We start from the raw sequence: 18,588 nt of genomic DNA on the forward strand, positions 1-18,588 counted from the left end.
TGTCAGCAGCACAGACACGCCGGACCCACACGTCAGATGATGACGTCATAAGGGACCCACATGTCTGCGACCCAAGAGCCCCTGGACCCACCTGTCAGCTCGGAACCGAGGCGATGACGTCATGCTGACGTCATGCTAACATTAGCATGCCACGTTGACCAGTGACACCGTGACACGAGTCAGCCCAGGATTAATTCAGCCTTTTCCATTTTCAGAAATAGATTTAATCTTCGGAGATTCATAACTAATTCATACGACCTTGGAAAAATACGAGACCAGGACCAAAATTCATCTAAAATCAAGCTCTATGCAATGAACTCATGTTTGAGTGCATTTGACTCTTTTGAATTTTCATTGCTTCTTTGTGCTACTCTATAGACGTCGCTAACGTGACTATAATGCAAACGTTGCAGACTCAGAGGAGAACCTAACGGACGAGGACCGTGAGTACCGTGAGGAGTACGGAGACGACTACACTGAAGGTGCCACATCCCACCCAATCTCGTAACACCTATTACGCATGGCTAATATAGAACTGCTATCGCTTTACTTTACTGCTACAATTATATTATGCTAGGACTTGCATGGTAGTATGCTTGCTTGGAAGCCTTTACCTTGACGCAACCTTACCCCTGCATACCCTGCTATTAGGCTAGACACACGCTTGCTACTATATATTTCATTACTTATACTTCTACTACGCTTATACTACGTGCGTGGTGGGAACTGGTGTTACCTGGACTATGGGGAGAGTGCTGCGTGTGTGACTTGGGTGTATGGAGGGTGAGGGTTGTGTCGACCAAGTTGGAGTATACGACGAGCCTAGGGCAAGTCTTGCTATGGGGTGCTACCTGGGCACCCCTGGAATGGATACCTGTGGTAGGTAAAATGGTATATGAGGTGGATCTGGGTGTGAACCTATGACGGGTGGAGCCCGGGATGGAGGTGCTGTGGTGGCACGATGAATGGAAACCCTAATGGAGACATTCTGGCTTGGTCACCCCTAAGGACTTACTAGTACTCAGATTCATCGGGAAGCCTTACGTACCACTCGCCCTCGGCTGGACTACTTGGTAGGATATTGCCACTACTGCTAGGTTGATAGCGGACAGTGTAAGGAGGTACGGGGCGCGGAGGATTCCCCCCACACCCTTTCGAGACTTCATGGAGACCTTGTGGACCCGGCTCATGACTCACAGTTTCAGCCACCCTAGACTTGACTTGGGGTGAACCAGGGCTGAATGGTAGAGTGGCATTATCCTAGGCTAGCAAGCGGCTGGAATCAGCCTAGTTGACGACGGTCAGCGAGGAAGGCGGATCTTGTGGTTATGTAAAACCTCTGCAGAGTGTATGGTTGATCGATCGATACATGTGCCGACTTGTTGGCTATGGACCTTTCCTGGGGTTCGCTTAAACTAGATAGTGAGATGAGTCCTTCTCTTCTTCCCCCGTGAGAGAGTGTCGGTTATAGCCAGGGGCTACGGGCCTTGAGACAGTGCCGAGAGGGAGTTGGCCTGTCGACTGAGCGATGGTATGGTATGGAGATGGTGGTATGTCGATCCCAGGATCGAAACCTGGCTCTGGAATGGGGGTGGGGTGGAATGGGGTGGAAAGGGTGATAAAACTTGACTATACTTTTATATATATATATATACATGATATGCTAAATAAATAGGAGACCCCAGCCTTATAGGTTCCTGTTGACTATGTCCAACTTGCATCCAATTTCCATAAAGCAATGCTCATAGGGTTGGGAGTGGCCAGTACAAATCGTACTGATAAATTTTGGCATACAGGTTCTGCTGAGGAGTTTAGCTCCGAGGAGTTTGACGGATGAGGGGTTCGTGCCTACGCTCGAGTTTGGCGATCGTATCTTCAAGCTGTTCTGGTTGAATGCTACTTTTTTATTCCGCCAATGCGGCGATGTAATAAATTATGTAAATCTGCACTATTTGTACTCTGATATTATCGTTGTATGGATGTGATACTCGACTGGAATATGGGTAATATGATCTGCAACGATCATAATACACTTCGACACTGTGGATTTCCCTTCCTGGAAATTGGGGTCGTTTCATATACAGTATACACAACATAATTTCAAGCTTAGGCATACGGGACTGTCGACAGAATATCGTCGGCAATCCATCGAGGGGTATCCCGCGATGGTAGATTTGTCGGTGAGGGTGCGCGTAATCAGGAATCGGATGGTGACACAAGACGCAGAGACAGCGATTTAGATAGGTTCGGGCCATCCTATCGACGTAATACCCTACATCCCGTGTCTTTGGTGTATTATATTGAGATGTAGATGGATCTTAATGTATCTTGTCCACTAGGGGACCCCTGTCTCTCCTTATATAGTCTGGAGGAGTAGGGTTACAAAGTAAGTATCCTATTTGGTACTCTACAATGTCTTACGGTGCACGCCGAGCAGCGCCGTGCATGCCTTGATCTTGTGGCTCGGGCCACCTCTGATGGTACGGCTCATGTCTTGTCTTGAGGATACCGGGGGGGCATACCCCCACAGCTAGTAGGTGACGTAATCGCGTGGTGCTAGGGTTAGAAAGTAGAAGACCAACCGAGCAGGCAGCCAGTCCCCGGGCATAGCCTCGAGATGAGAACAAGCACATTCATGGCAAGATGAAGTGTGCCCACTTAGACCCTGAGCCTGCTGGAAGATGAAGAATGAATCTTGTAGCGGGGTCAAAGAAAAAGAAGTCTAAAAGCTTACTGACGTCGTCTGATATGCGCGTATCAAGACCCCAGACGTGCTGTCCAAAATCAGCACGCTGATCCGAACAGCATGGAGCAGCTTGATAGCATACCGACAAGACGTAGCAAGTTCCGACCACCAAGGGAGCACCGAGGAGTCCCCGGCGTTGCTGGCGATGACCGAGCACCGAGGAGCGAGGAGTCCCCGACATAGGCGGCGATGTTCGAACACCGAGGAGCGAGGAGTCCCCGGCGTCGCTGGCGATGTCCAAGCACCGAGGAGCGAGGAGTCCCCTGCGTAGGCGGTGATATCCGAGCACCGAGGAGCGAGAAGCGAGAAGTCCCCAACGTCGCTGGCAATAACCAAGCACCGAGGAGCGAGGAGGCCCCAGCGTCACTGGTGATGACCAAGCATCGATGAGCAAGGAGTCCCTGGCGTAGGCGGCGATGTCCGAGCACCGAGGAGCGAGGAGTCCCCGGCGTCGCTGGCGATGACCGAGCACTAAGGAGCAAGGAGTCCCCGGCGTCGCTGGCGATGATCGAGCACCGAGGAGCGAGGAGTCCCTGGCGTCACTGGCGATGACTGAGCACCGAGGAGCGAGGAGTCCCCGACATAGACAGCGATGTCCGAGCACCGAGGAGCGAGGAGTCCCCGCCGTCGTTGGCGATGTCCAAGCACCGAGGAGCGAGGAGTCCCTGGCGTAGGCGGCGATGTTCGAGCACCGAGGAGCGAGGAGTCCCTGCGTCGCTGGTGATGATCGAGCACCGAGGAGCGAGGAGTCCCCGGCGTCGCTGGCGGTGACCGAGCACCGAGGAGCGAGGAGTCCCCGGTGTAGGCGGCGATGTCCGAGCACCGAGGAGCGAGGAGTCCCCGGCGTAGGCGGCGATGTTCGAGCACCAAGGAGTCCCCCGCGTAGCTGGAGACGTTCGAGCACCAAGAAGTCCCCGACGTAGCTAGCGACGTTCGTGCGGTTAAGTGTGCCCACTTAGTCCTCGAGCACCAAGAATCTGAGCGCTGAGGAGTAACCGACGTAGCTGGCGATGAAGCACGAGCGGCGAACAGTCTGGTCAACTGGTCGGCGGTGAAGTGAGCATTGAGTAGAAGCGACCGGCGAACAGTCCGATCAACTGGTCGGCGATGGAATCCATAAACCAAGCGGTCTGACCATTTGATCGGTGAAGAAGTCCGAGCACCAAGTGATCCGATCACCTAGACGATGATCCTGCAAAACAAATATGTAGAATGGGTAGTACATGATGTAAAAATATATGAACTCCGAAGAAAATCAGCAATAGCGTATGCAGTTCGGCGATCAGTTGGCGTGAAAATATATTTATGTTTAATATAAACCGCCCGAACAGTTAGTGTGTAGCTGAGTCTCCAGTCCTAGCTAGCCCGTTAACCATAACGCGGAGTGCGGAGCTCGTGCATGTGTAGGAGGAAAAGGCGTGACCAAGGAGCCGCTGCCGACCACCCATAACGCAGAGCGCGGAGCCCGTAGCACGTGTAGGGAGGAGCCGGAGACAGGGCCGTCTCTGGAGGCGTCCGAGCATCAACATGACTGTTCGGGGGTTCAAAAAATTGTTTAGAGAGCAAATATGGAAACAACAGCTCGGAGAAACATTATAGCGATATACGAAGATTGGAGAATATTTAAAAGAATATTAAAGCGTGACTTAGCTTTGGACGGAGCGTCTGGTCAGCGACGTATGGTGTTATCTGGTTGGGGTTGACGGTGAGCACCTGGCGGACGGTGAGTTGTGGGTGAAGACGACCTCGGAGGTGGTTCCGAGATCGGATCTGCTGTCGCGGGTGCTAAGGTAGCCAGCGATGAATCGTCGTCGTGGACCGGCATGGATCTCCACGAGATTGATGACGAGAACGCGTTGTTGATTTGAGGTCCATCTGGCTCACCATGGATCAAGCGCACACCCCTACCTGGCGCGCCAACTATCGACAGAATATCGTCGGCAGTCCACCGAGGGGTATCCCGCGATGGTAGATTTGTCGGTGGAGGTGCGCGTAATCAGGAACCGGATGGTGACACAAGGCACAGAGACAGCGATTTAGACAGGTTCGGGCCGTCTGATCGACGTAATACCCTACGTCCTGTGTCTTTGGTGTATTGTATTAAAATATAGTAGATAGATCTTAACGTATCTTGTCCGCTAGGGGACCCCTGTCTCTCCTTATATAGTTTGAAGGTGCGGGGTTACAAGGTAAGTATCCTATTTGGTACTATACAATGTCTTGCGGTGTACGCCGAGCAGCGCCGTGTACGCCTTGATCTTGTGAGTCGGGCCATCTCTGATGGTGCGGCCCAATGTCTTGTCTTGAGGATACTGGGGGGCCATACCCCCACAGGGACAAACAGGAAATCATGATATAGTCTCCAGGATTTGCTTGTTATTGCGTTGCATATATTGGAACCTACAGCATAGACATGTAGCTTCAGGATTGCACTCATTTTACAATCTTAAAGAAATGAACAGCATACAGCATCGCTAAATTTCAATTCAGTTCAAACTCTCACAACATAACATACAATGAAAAACCAAATACGGACACTATTTGCAGATAATACAAGCAAAGCAAACTTTTAAATTAGTACTATTACCAAAGGGATGGAACCATCAAACTTGGTCTTCAAGTATCAGTGTGCTTGTTGTAGAAGCGTGACTAGGACTTCTCTGAGAGGAAACCTTATTTCTCTACGTCGGTCTCAGACATTTTGCAATGCCACTTGACAAAAGAACTACAATCACAAGGTATACTACAACACCGAGTACTAGAGCATACACATAGACTGAAGTCCTGAATTTTCTGCAGCTTCCAGCAGCAAAAGCTGTCATGAGGGCCAGCAGGTCCAGTATCATGATTAAATGCAATTCTTCAAGTGGCACAACCTTCTTCCGGGCAGATTTGTTCAACAGAAACATGACTACGACAATAGAAGCCATGAATGAGATAGAGTTGAAGCAGAAGAATATTTCGTAGCGCAGAGGATTAATATCTTGTGTTGAGGAGAGCAGAAGCTCCATGCCAGGCCTCATCCTTTCCAAAAAGCAGCTGAAGCAGACGTTTTATAAATTGTCCAGTTGGTCCTCTGAGACTATCTTGTGTTGAGGAGAAGAGAAGCACTTGAATCACAAGGGCAATCAGAACTGCAACAGCAATGATGATGAGATAAATAGATTCTCTTGCTTTCCTACAGCTTCCTGCAGAATAGGCGATCAAGAGGCTAACCAAGCCCACCGCCAAACACACTCTTAGTGCATAGGACTTGATACCATGCTCACAGGATTCCTTGTTCACAAGTAATATTGTGATAACTACAGATGCCACGAATGAGAGTGAGTTTGAGTAGTAGAAAACATCATAACGCTTAAAATTGTTGTGCTGAAGGATTGGGTCTCCTGGTTTACCACTGACCGCCTCGTCATCAGACCATACACCTCCTGGAGGATTCATGCCAGCTTGGTATGTGACTGTTGCAGCTAGAATAGCAAGCATCAATAGTAGATTATGCCTCCGCTCCCAGTTCTTGTCATCAGCATCATCCCTCTGGCTCTGCCCAAGCTCACAATCATTATCATTAGCATCACTTCTCTAGTTGTTCTCATACGAAGGCTTTGTCCATATATATCTGCAGGAGAAATTCTCAATCTTGTGTGCCACAACCTTTTTGCACCCTTCAGGGATCGCATGTATTGCGATCAGAACATGAACAGCAACATAAACTAGCACAAGGCACACCAACAGCCAGATGTATATGGAACCCTTTGTCTCCCTACAGCTCCCCATAATGTAAGACCCTGTTAGAGCAAGAAGATCCACTATCAGTGTTATCTGCAGTGCATATCGTTTTATGACCTTGTTGCTCATCCTCTTATTCAGGAGCATAATAATCATGACAAGGGATGCAACAAAGGTGATAGCATTTAAATAGAAGAATGCAATATAGCGTCGATGGTGAGTGTCCTCAAGTATGGGATCACCAGGTAAATGATAGGGACGATGACGAGTGTTCTTAGGGATGGGATCACCAGTTGAATTATTGTTCTCTCTTTGGGACCAGAAACCACCCGGTGGATTCAAACCTGATTGATACGTCAGGGATACTGCAAGAATGGCTAGAAGAAGAAGATATGTCCAGGACTTCTTTAGGTGTTCATCAGTTGGGTTGGCACCAGCATTTACATTGCTGGCATTTTGTCTGGGAGCCACTTCATGCGTGCTAATGTTGGCATTCTCAATAGGTCTAGAGACATTATTGGTTTCGGAACTCTCTATCTCAACTGTTTCCAAAGTCTCCTCAGAAGTTTTTTCCTCTTCCTTGAAACTGTTGGTGGCTCCATTATGCAGTCTGTTCGCTTGGTCGTATTTGGCTTATAAGCCATGGCTTATCAGCCAACGCACAGTATTTCTCTCTCACACCAAACCAGCCAACAGTACTTTCAGCCATGGCTTATAAGCCAAACAAGCCCAAACGAACAGGGCGTGGTTATTGGATGCAATGTCGGACAAGCACTCCGCGGCTGTGGATTCTTGATCATCAGTAGAGAAAGATTGCCTGATCATACTTTGAACTCTATGGTTATCTACCAATTGAAGATCATGATTAGACATACCAGACACAGTAGTGGGAGTTTTAAGATCATCCACCAATGAAGATTGTTCCTCCATATTTGCATCTTGCATGTTTCCTGCAGGCTGACAATCAGAGTTAGACATATTGATATTAGTATTTTTACCTTACTAAAATCTCATAAAAAGGATTACCTGTTTCAGTTTCAGACATAGTCTCATTTGCAACTGAATTTGGGTCTGTAGACTGACATTCCACGTTACACGTGACATTGCTACTATTTCCTGTTTGCTTACCATTCACAAATGCATGCTCTGAGCTGGATACAGCCTCCTTAGTGTTTGTAGCTTCTTGTTTGCCTGGACTCTGATTCTTCCCAGGAGATTCCTCTTTAATATTTGGAACTTGCTGATGGTATTGAAGCTGGTATTCTGGTACCCTAGCAGTTTCTGGTTCTGCTGCATCCTTTATGCAATCTGCAGTTTGCTGATTACTTGCAATAGAATTCTCTCCCTCTGGATTTCTTCTCTTTCTGCCAAAATTCCATGAAACGACCCGGCCAAATTTAGCCATGCACCTCATAATATCTGGTTTGATCTTTCCAAACCAGCCTGCTATAGATCTGTTAACAAAGATCCCGGCTAAAACTGCAAAGCAGATCCATACTACAACATCAATTAAAATAGCACAGACAGATGTCACCACACTCCTACAGCTTCCTGCAGCATATGCTCCAACCAGGCCAAATATGTCGACAACGACACATACAATCACTGCTTTGGATCTGATGCCATGCCCACTCAGTTCTGGGCTCAGAAGCAGTATGATTGTCACCAAAGACGCAACAAAGGAAGTTGAATTGCAAATAACAAAAGTATTATATCGAGCAAGGTTTTTACTGCGAAGTATAGATGTAGCTGGAATTGTATCATCGTTTTCAGCCCAAAAACCACCCGGTGGACTCAACCCTGCTTGGTATGTCACAGTTGCAGCGAAAGTCACAAGCATCAAAACGAACTTGCGAGCTTCCTCTAGATCTTTCTCATGGGAGTTGTTCCTTTCACTCCTAGGAACATCACACCTAGATAGAATCCAATCTTGCACAGACACTGCCATATCTTTCAGCCATTTTGGAACAAATCTTTTCTCCGAAACAAATTTTGTAACAACTCTCATAAATACTAGGATATGGATCATACAACAACAACAACAACAACAAAGCCTTCAAGTCCCAAACAAATTGGGGTAGGCTAGAGTTGAAACCCAGCAGAAGCAATCAAGGTTCAGGCACGTGAATAGCTGTCTTCCAAGCACTCCTATCTAAAGCTAAGTCTTTGGGTATATTCCATCCTTTCAAGTCTCCTTTTATTACCTCTACCCAAGTCAACTTCGGTCTTCCTCTACCTCTCTTCACGTTACTATCCTGGCTTAGGATTCCACTACGCACCGGTGCCTCTGGAGGTCTCCGTTGGACATGTCCAAACCATCTCAACCGGGGTTGGAAAAGCTTTTCTTCAATTGGTGCTACCCCTAATCTATCACGTATATTATCGTTCCGAACTCGATCCCTTCTTGTATGACCACAAATCCAACGCAACATACACATTTCCACGACACTTATCTGTTGAACATGTCGTCTTTTTGTAGGATATGGATCATAATATATACAAAAACAGAAAAGACCAGAACCCAGATGTAAATGGATGACATTACTGCCCTGTAGCTTCCAGCAGCATAGGCCTCCATTAGGCTAAACAAGTCCAGAATCATGGTAGGTTGCATTGACCGGAGCCATAACTTCTGCCTTGTCACATTTTTACTCAGAAGCGAGATGATTAGGACAAGAGATGCTGCAAAGGCAGTTGCATTGCAGTAGAAGAATACTTCATACCATGGGAAGAACAGAGCCCGAAGGACAGGGTCACCCGCGTCATGTCCAGAACGCCCATCTTTTGTGTTGTTCGACCAGAACCCTCCAGGTGGAGTTAATCCAGCATTGTATGTAACGCTAACAGCTAGGATACCAAGAAGCAGCAGATACTTCCGCAGTCTCCACAGGAGCTCAAAATCTACGGTGACTCTGGATTCATGGCTAGGGGCTAGCAAATTCCTGGTGGATGAACTATCAATGGATTCTTGCCTGGTGTTGTCGGTGACCATGGCAGGCTCCCCTGTGGTGCCTCCATGTGTGGTGCTGTCTTCACTGTGATTGTTGCCTGCTTCTGGAGTAGCAGCGGTGCTGGCCATATGGCTGCTTGCTCTCCAAAAAGGTTGTTAACCTCGGCCTCTCAGGTGAAATTGCCCTCTAACCATTCATCGGAAGAAGAGAGCAAGAGATTCTTGGCTTAGAGAAGATATATCTGGAATGAGAAATTCAAGGATGGTTCTGAACGTAAAGAGAGGAAAAACTGGCAGCTGGCGAAGAAGGAAGACGAAGACTTGGGTGAGGTCAATGCCCCAAGCGAAGATGACAAGTTAAAGACCCGTTGAAGGCTCAATGGATTTCTTTCAAAAAAAATATTTTAAGAAAATAAGGCTAAATGACACCACAGACAACTTCCAGATGAATTATTAGAGCATGCATGCGTGCCATTTCAACATAGTGTGAATGGCTTGGCCAAGAGGGGGCCCAGTCAACTCTGAGAGTCCATACTGGCTGGAGCTGAGAAGGACAGGGACAGTGAAGTGCATGCCCAAAGTCTTTTTTCTCTCCCAAAAACAGAAAGATAAACCCTACTGCTTCAGTCCCAGAAAAACTCCAATTCTAGGACAGAGAGTATCGTTTACTCAATAAAAGGGTAACATTTAGCAGCCACATACACACCCTAGTGACTGGATTTGATTGCTTGTTCTATTAGAGTTGTCTATAAATAAATAAGCACTTTGTTAGGCCAATACTGTAGTGCTCATATAGGCACATGGGCTGTATTGGAAGGACTACAGTACTCATCATCATATAGTAAACATGGAATGTATTGAAGGAATTAGGAGCAATCAGCATGATAGATGAGGACATCTCAGACTGGACAACACACTTAGTAGACCCCACCTCAATGCCCACGTTATATGCAACTAAAGCTACCAGCTGATGCTCATGGCATATTAGAAGCCCTATGCAAGCTGTGTCAACCAATAAGCTGTTGGTAAGTTGTACCTTTTTTTAATCACGACTCGATTGGTATCCAAATTATTAATTACTTGACAGTGGAGCTTGAACATCGAGCATCGTAAAGAATGACATCCCAGGCTCCAGTCAGTAGTGAAGTCACGAGGTACGTTCAGATTCAACAGAAAATTATGCCCAATTGCTAATAGCATATTGAGCTTGGTTTAGTTATGAAAGGAATTCATGCAAAGATACACAAAAGAAAAGTTGCTAGAATTTTTAATACCTGATGGCAATGGTGGGTAGGTGGGTAACCGGAAGCAAAAGCGCTGAAATGGAATCTGCGGACAGGGACGATGCAAAGCATATGTGGGGACCTCCCCATTTTTTTCCATGACAACCTCCTGTTCACACTACCGGTAATCTGGCAGTGCACCGAGTCACTGGGGTGATGACCGAAGTTGCCTTCCCCCGTTCCTGGCACTGGCAGCCTCCAATTGCAAGCTTATATATTCGCTGCCCTCCGCGAGACCAAGAAAAGATCCAGTTCACACCACTGGTAATCTACACCGTGCACGAGTCACGGGAATGATGGTTGAAATCGCCTTCCCCTGTTCCTGGCAGCCTCGGATGTCCCGTTGCACGTGCACCCGCCAAGGCCGCGGACGGGGCCCGTACAGGCATTGCCACGAACACCTGACGGGCACGGCCGGGTGAGCGGCGCTGGGAGAAGGTTTTTAGGGCCGGCCAAACGGTAAGGTGCCTCAGCCGCCCCCAGCAAATTGGGGACGCATTGAAGGGTGAAGGCCAGCTTGTTGGGCGAGTTCGGTTAGGGTCCCGTCTTCGTCGAGCTGGACGTGTCTGAGCAGGTTTGCTGCCGCTGCGGAAGTGCCCAGAACGTCTGTCGGGCATTGCTTGCAAATACGCGCTTGCTTTGCTAAGAGTTCTAAAATGCAATGTTAAGGGTAGAGGTGGGAGTGAATTTTGTATAATCTAAAGTTCAATTATACTAGTTGTTTTGATATATCTGGATAGGATCTATCTAGATTTTCAATGTCCATATTATTCTATCCACTAAAATCCAAAATACATGGTTAACTAAAAAAAAATGTATCCCTCTATCTTAAAAAAACAACAATGCTTGGTTAAGACCGTCTGGACCGATCCCGCACGTGTGACGTCCAAAAAAAAAAAAGAGGTGTATGCAGCTACAGTCAGGCGAGCATGCACCCATCCTTTCCCGCGGGGGTAGTGAATGGGAACGTGTGCGGCCACTCGTTCAGGATACAGTCCAGGGTGCATGCGGCGCGTGAGGGACGGTGCAAATGTTTTCATCCGCAGTCGCATTATGTTCATGCGTTTCAGATGTATGTTTCATGTGTTTCATCTGAATGTTGCATGTGTTTCATTTGAATATTGCAAAAGTAGATCTGGTCCCCACCTGCATGCATGGGCGCGCAGCACGGACCAAAGCGAAACGTGCAGCAGGAGGCACGGGCTTCCATGCGTACGTGCAACACCAAGTGAGGGCGGGCAGGCAAGCGCACAGTCGTACTGTGCGCCTGCATGCGGGACAAGCGAGGCAGGCAGCGGTAGGTGCAGCATGATCAGGCATGCAGGGTGAGCGCAATAGGCGAGACAGGTGTGAGCGTCTGGACGGGGGCTAACGTCTGGACGTCCGGACGGTAGCCACGCCCTAAAATAAAAGACTCTTTGGTCTGCTAACTTAGCAACGGTACGTCGATGCTCCATTTTCTGTTTGTTTGAACTTATCAGCCTAGCTTTATCAGTCATGGTATAGTGTTTTCTCTCTCACAAAAAATCAATGAACAGTACTTTCAGTTTAGCTTTTCAGCGAAGCGAACAGGATTCAGCGCAGCAGCGGCAAGCATCATGTCAGAACAACAATTAATTTAATTCTAAAAAACAACAATTAATTTTGAGCAGGTCACATCTCGTCAAAGCCACCTACAAGTGGGATCACATATCCTCTCAAGATGACTTGGCTCAGACTGTCTCCAACAACGTAACCCAAACACAAAATAGGTAGTTCAGAGTGTTTTTAGTACCGAAATCATGCTCCAACAGATGACTCAAACCGAGGACATATTTTGCGTTCAAGCCGATCCGAGAGGCAAATAAGCGTCTCGAGAGAGAGACGACGCAAATGCTGAAGCCGGATCTCAAAGGTGCCACTCGTGGTGGGGACGGAGGCGGCTCGCGCGACGCCCCCTCCCGGCAGCAGCAGCAGCCGGTGCAGCACCACCGGTGGCCCCTCCCCTCTCTCCTACCTCCGCTCCTCCCTCGCATCTCTCTCCCTCTCTCTGCCTTCCCTCCATTTCTCTCCCTTCCCTCCCGAAGCGGCGACGCCGTCCCCAGCCCCCGCTCCGTCGCTGCCGCTCCTCACCTGGTCCTCCCCGGCCCCTCCCCCGAGCCCTCCACCTCGCCCACGGGTTGGGACGCGGTCTGGGCGCTCGAGGACCAGCAGCGTCGCCGCCTCCACCGGATCTGGGAGCGCGGCGTCGCATGGAAGCCCTCCTCGCGAGGCGTCGGTGCCCGTGGTCTTCCGCCTCGACCACGGCGGGGAGGTCGATGCCGATGGCAACTGCCTCTTCACCGCCACGCGGACGGCCGCCGCTTCCAAGGCTGACGCGCGCGAGCTCAGGCACCGCGCCGTGCGCCGAGGTCTACACCACCGAGGGGGAGGACGATAAGGACGCCATCACCGCCGCCGTGAGGCACCTCTACGCGCCGCCATCCAGGAGCTCGTTGATCTCGGCATCCAAAGGTACCACGACTCGTGGATCTGCCCTTGCTCGCTGCTCACTACTTGCTCAAATCTTTTATTTGATTTTCTCACCGGATCTCGCGCCGGAGCTCGTAGCTCGGTGGCCGGCCGCGGGGAAGACGAAGACGGAGGAAACTGGGAGTCTTCTTTTGGGTCGCTGTTGGAGAAGGCAGGTTTTTGGTTCGTGACTCTTTGCCTGTACGTGACTCAAATACTTGGAATAGGTCTCGTGTTTGCGTTTTATCGTTGGAGACAGTCTCAGCCGCTGGCCATCCCTGCAGAAAAAGCTCCTTTCAAATGAAGATCGGTGTTGGCCCTTGGGTTCCCAACAAAAGTAAACATCCCGGATTGTCCTCACGGTGACATCGTGATTGTGGGAAGGAGGGGGGCCAACTATGGTCATGGAACCCAATACCCCTTTAACTAGTTTTAGGGGAATCTTTTTTCTCAATTTGGTGGAGCTTTTAGTAGATCTATCTTTAGTTGGACCATATTTTGACAAATATGTAGCATCATTCATCATGGAATACATAGTATACCTATTTAGAATATAATTCTTGATATTGTCTTTTATAAACTTATATAGTCAAATTTAAAATAATTTGAGAATTTATAAAGATGGGCTCAAGCTTTTGCACGTAACTAAAAGACACATGACGATCGAAAGATAGATGATTGGGATCATGGTAATAATAAAAGATAATACTCACTCCATCCACAAAAGAATGTAATTCTCACATGTCGATAAGTCCAATAGTTTCAACTTTGACTAAGATTATTTAAAAAAGAGCTAACACTCTTGAGACAAAATAAGTATCATTAGATTAGTTATATAATATATTTTTATAATAAATTTAGTTAGAGATATAAATGTAAATACTGTTTACTATGAATTTGGTCAAAATTGAGTAAATTTGACTGACACGTTTCTCCTAATTGTATTCTTATGTGGACAGATGGAGTAGTACATAATACTTCCGGCAAGCTAGTACACTACATCATCAGCATCCCTGTCTATCGGAACTCAGGCCTTGATTAGTTCCTCTCCTAAAAGTTTACACCTTATCACACCGAATGTTTTGACACATGCATAGAGTATTAAATATAAACTACAAAATAACTAATTGCACAGATTGCGACTATTTTACAAGACGAATCTTTTAAGCCTAATTAGTTCATGATTTGATAATAAAGTGCTACAGTACACATATGCTAATGATGAAATAATTAGGCTTAATAAATTTATCTCATAGTTTACTAACAGATTCTATAATTTATTTTTTTATTAGTATCAGAAAGTCTTACATGACATCCTGTATAACATTCAATATGTCACATAAAATTTTACAACTGGATCCAAACGCCTCCTCAAGGCAGTCCCAATGAAAAAAAACTAGTAGTTTCTATAACATAGGATACCGCACTAAAAAGTACTGCTTTCCAACCCGTGGTTTCTCTGAGTAATAATTATTTTCTCTTTCTCTCTCCCAACTCTATCTTCTTCCTTCAATGAGAGTGCGACACGAGCTCCCTAAAAACTGATGGTTTCTCCCCAATGGCGATTTCATGGTTTTTTGGTATATTGGGTCAAGAGTAGACCTGATTTCTTCATGAAGAAACCATTTCTATGATTTTTGCTCTCTTTCTTCATTAATTATGTTGCCATGTCAATGTTTTGCCTACGTGACAAGTCATTTAATGAGAATAGAAATTATCATCAATGCACCACAAGTCAGCATTGAATTTGGCAGTTACGCTCACTGCATGATCAACTGTAGTACTCCTGCATTCCTGCAGCGGTGTAGCGTCTCCAGGAAACAGGGCATTTACCCGAACACCAACCAAGAGTACTGAACATCACAGCTGGCATCTCATTGAACGCACCACCAATCAGTGTAGTCCTTTGTGGTGTTGCAGAGTCCAATCGTAGCGGTGCATCGATGCGTCAGCATATGACATGTGCTGCTGATATCATATTGATGCATATAATATAGAGAGAATTATTTATTTGGCACTGAAACAAATCAGTGTTTTGTATTTGGCACTCAAAAAATTGAACTTTCTTATCTGGCATCAAGTTGAAATTTTCTTTCGTAAATAGCACTGCCGTCCATTTAGGACAGTAACGGTGTCAAGTAACTGGTAAAAAGACATGAATACCCTTGTTTGCAGCAGAAATCCACGGTGCCAAATAAGGAAGTTCAAGTATTTTCGTATGGACGATATTGCCGGAGCTCTTGCGCAGCCCCTTGCCATCGCCCTGGCGACCCGCCGCATAGACCCCATACCAACGTCCCTGCATCTCCGGGAGCCGCGTGTACACAAACACAAACGCAGCCGCCACCACGCCGGCATACAGCAAGAAGCACCCAGGCATGGTGATGGCACCGGCGAGCGAAATGAACGTCATGCTCACCGCCGCGCACACCAGCCGCCCGACCGCCGTGCCCACGCTCGTGCCCTGCGCGCGCAGCCGCCGCGGCAGGACCTCTGCGCCGTACGCAGGAACCAGCGGCCCGAACCCGACAGAGAACGCCACGACGAAGGCCAGCATGGACGCGAGGCACGCCGACGTCGCGCCGAGACGGAGCGACGCGGCCAGGGACGCCATCGCCACGGCCACACCGCCGGTGCTGGCAAGCAGTAGCGGGCGCCAGCCGAGGCGGTCGGAGAGGGACGTGGCCACGAGGATGGAGAGCGTCTTGACCGCTCCGACGGCGACCGTGGCGCCCAGGACGGCCCGGTCCGACGAAGACATGCATGCCGACGCGCTTGAACACCAGCGGGCTGTACAGCACGACAGCCTCGATGCCCGACGCTTCCTGGAAGAACTGCAGCCCGACGACGCAGATGAGGATTCGTCGCACGAATGCCGGTGGTCGGATGAGCAGCTCCGTCCATGTGCCACTGTCGTCTCTGGATCGTGGCACGACGGTGACGCTGACGGCACGCTTGATCTCCTCCAGGCGGAGGTCAGCCTCGGCCGGGGTGTCCGAGGTGCGCGACAGCACGGCGCGTGCGTGCGCGTAGCGCCCGCGCATCGCGAGCCACCGTGGTGACTCTGGCATGGCCAGCACCCCCGCGGCGAGGAGCACCGGTGGCAGGCTGGCAGCACTCCCGCGGCGTACATGACGCGCTAGCCGAGGTGCACCGGCAGGTCAGCGAACGCGTAGTTCGACACGTAGCCGAGAAGGATGCCGACGTTGATAAAGATCTGCACGCCACGAGCAGAGCACATCCATCAATGCAAACTAATAATAAAGCTTCGAAATCATGGGCAGAACTAGAAGGTGTGCGTCCATGCACAGAATAGAGAATACTGACATCAAGCAAAGAGGACAGGACGCCGCGCGTCGACGCCGGCGAGATCTCGGCGTTGTACACCGGCACGACGACGAGGGAGAGCCCGACGCCGACGCTGGTGACGAAGCGGGCGGCCATGAGCGCGGCGTAGCTGCGGGCGAGTGACATGGAGAGCGCTCCGGCCACGAGGAAGGCGCTGGCGAGCAGGAGCGTGCCGCGGCGGCCCAGCAGGTCGGCCACCCATCCGGCGGCGAGGATGGGCACGAGCATGTACAGGTTCATGGAGCCCGTGAGCACCTCGGTCTGCGCGTCGGTGAGGGAGAGAGGAAGGGGAGGCGATGGGAGCAACTGCGACGGCAGCGGCGGCTGCACGGGCAGCGTGGAGGTAGGCAGAGGTGTAGCTGCGTGGGAGTCTTCTGTGTATAGGGGTACATTGGACACAGGAAAAAAAAACTGACACGGTTGAATCAGTCAACTAACAGATTGATTAATGAAAATAGACGGCAGTGCCATTTACGAAAGAAAATTTTAACTTGATGCCAAATAAGAAAGTTCAAATTTTCGAATGCCAAATACGAAACATTGATTTGTTTCAGTGCCAAATAAATAATTCTCCCTATAATATAAAGTTTAAAAATATTTCATTGGGTATCACGTGAGGTGTTGGATAATAATAATAAAATAAATTATATAAGTCCTCAATAACCCACAAGACGAGTTTATTAAGCATAATTAATCCCTCGTTAGCACATGTTACTGTAGCGTGATATTGTCAAATCATGGACTAATTAGGCTTAAAAAAATCGTCTCGTAAAGTAGTCATAATCTATGCAATTAACTATTTTTTAGTTTATATTTAATACTCCATGCATGTGTCCAAATATACAACGTAATAGGAACTATATTTTAAAGGATGAACTAAACAAGCGTTAAGTAGAGTTATAATATTGCTCACGGAACTATCTCAAGTCGCCTCCTCTAATCACCGGATAGCATGCTTTTTTTTTGTTTAGGACCGTTTATTTGATGTGAATGATTGAAGCTTCAGAGAGTGGAAGGTGAACGTGCCAACATTTGAAATAATTGCATTTGGGGTGTAGGTAGTGTTTATACATCGTGTGCAGCTCATGGAATGTGGTGAACACAAAATACGCAAGTCTTCTCTGATGGGTGGTCACATATAGATTAAGAAAAAAATCCAGTTAAGACAACAGCTAGCGCTCCTCCTTCGGCCTGAAAAAGATGTTGGGTTAAGAAGCTTCCATGATGCTTGTAATTCAACTTGGAAATTCATATATACTGTATTTTCAGAAACCCCTACAGTTCTTCGTCAACAACTAAAATACAGTAGCTAGAAAGAAATGGTAATTCAACTTGAAGTAAGAGAAGGAAAAAAATAGGATTCGGAAATGGGAACCAAAGTTTGTCGGTTCTAAACTGAGAAAGCTGGCATGCAGAGAAAACATGGCCTTGTTTAGATTGCAACTTTTTTCAACCTGATGAATAGTATCACTTTCATCTTATTTGGCAAATATTGTCCAATCGTGAATCAACTAGGCTCAAAAGATTCATCTCGTGATTTCCAACTAAACTGTGTAATTAGTTATTTTTTTACCTACATTTAATACTCCATGCAAGCGGCTAAAAATTGATATGATGGAGAGAGAGTAAAAAAACTTGGAACTTTGATGGGATCTAAACAAGGCCCATGTTGTTTTGCTCGTTCCCACTGCCACTGTCAGGTAGGAATAGGAATCGTTCATGAATACACAGCCGAGAATGATGAGAATATCATGGATGCTCGTTAAGGCCTTGTTCAGTTCCTTTCTCAAATTTATACAGTATCACATCTAATATTTGGACACATACATAGAGTATTAAATATAGACTAAAAAAATAACTAATTGTACAGATTACGACTACTTTGCGAGACGAATCTTTTAAGCCTAATTAGTCCATGATTTGATAATATGGTGCTACAGTAACACATATGCTAACGACAGATTAATTAAGCTTAATAAATTCGTCTTGCGGTTTACTGACGGATTCTGTAATTTGATTTTTATTAGCATCTAAATACTCGACGT

At 47.7% G+C, this 18,588-nt stretch overlaps 2 pseudogenes; both read right to left on the reverse strand.

Moving 5' to 3' along the window:
• Positions 1-5,617: 5,617 nt before the first annotated feature.
• LOC136523156 (uncharacterized) lies at positions 5,618-9,551 on the reverse strand (annotated as a pseudogene).
• Positions 9,552-15,329: 5,778 nt separating this feature from the next.
• LOC136523899 (polyol transporter 5-like) lies at positions 15,330-17,014 on the reverse strand (annotated as a pseudogene).
• Between the last annotated feature and the right edge of the window lie 1,574 nt (positions 17,015-18,588).

The sequence above is a fragment of the Miscanthus floridulus genome, chromosome 18 (assembly GCF_019320115.1).
Source record: "Miscanthus floridulus cultivar M001 chromosome 18, ASM1932011v1, whole genome shotgun sequence".
NCBI lineage: Eukaryota > Viridiplantae > Streptophyta > Magnoliopsida > Poales > Poaceae > Miscanthus > Miscanthus floridulus.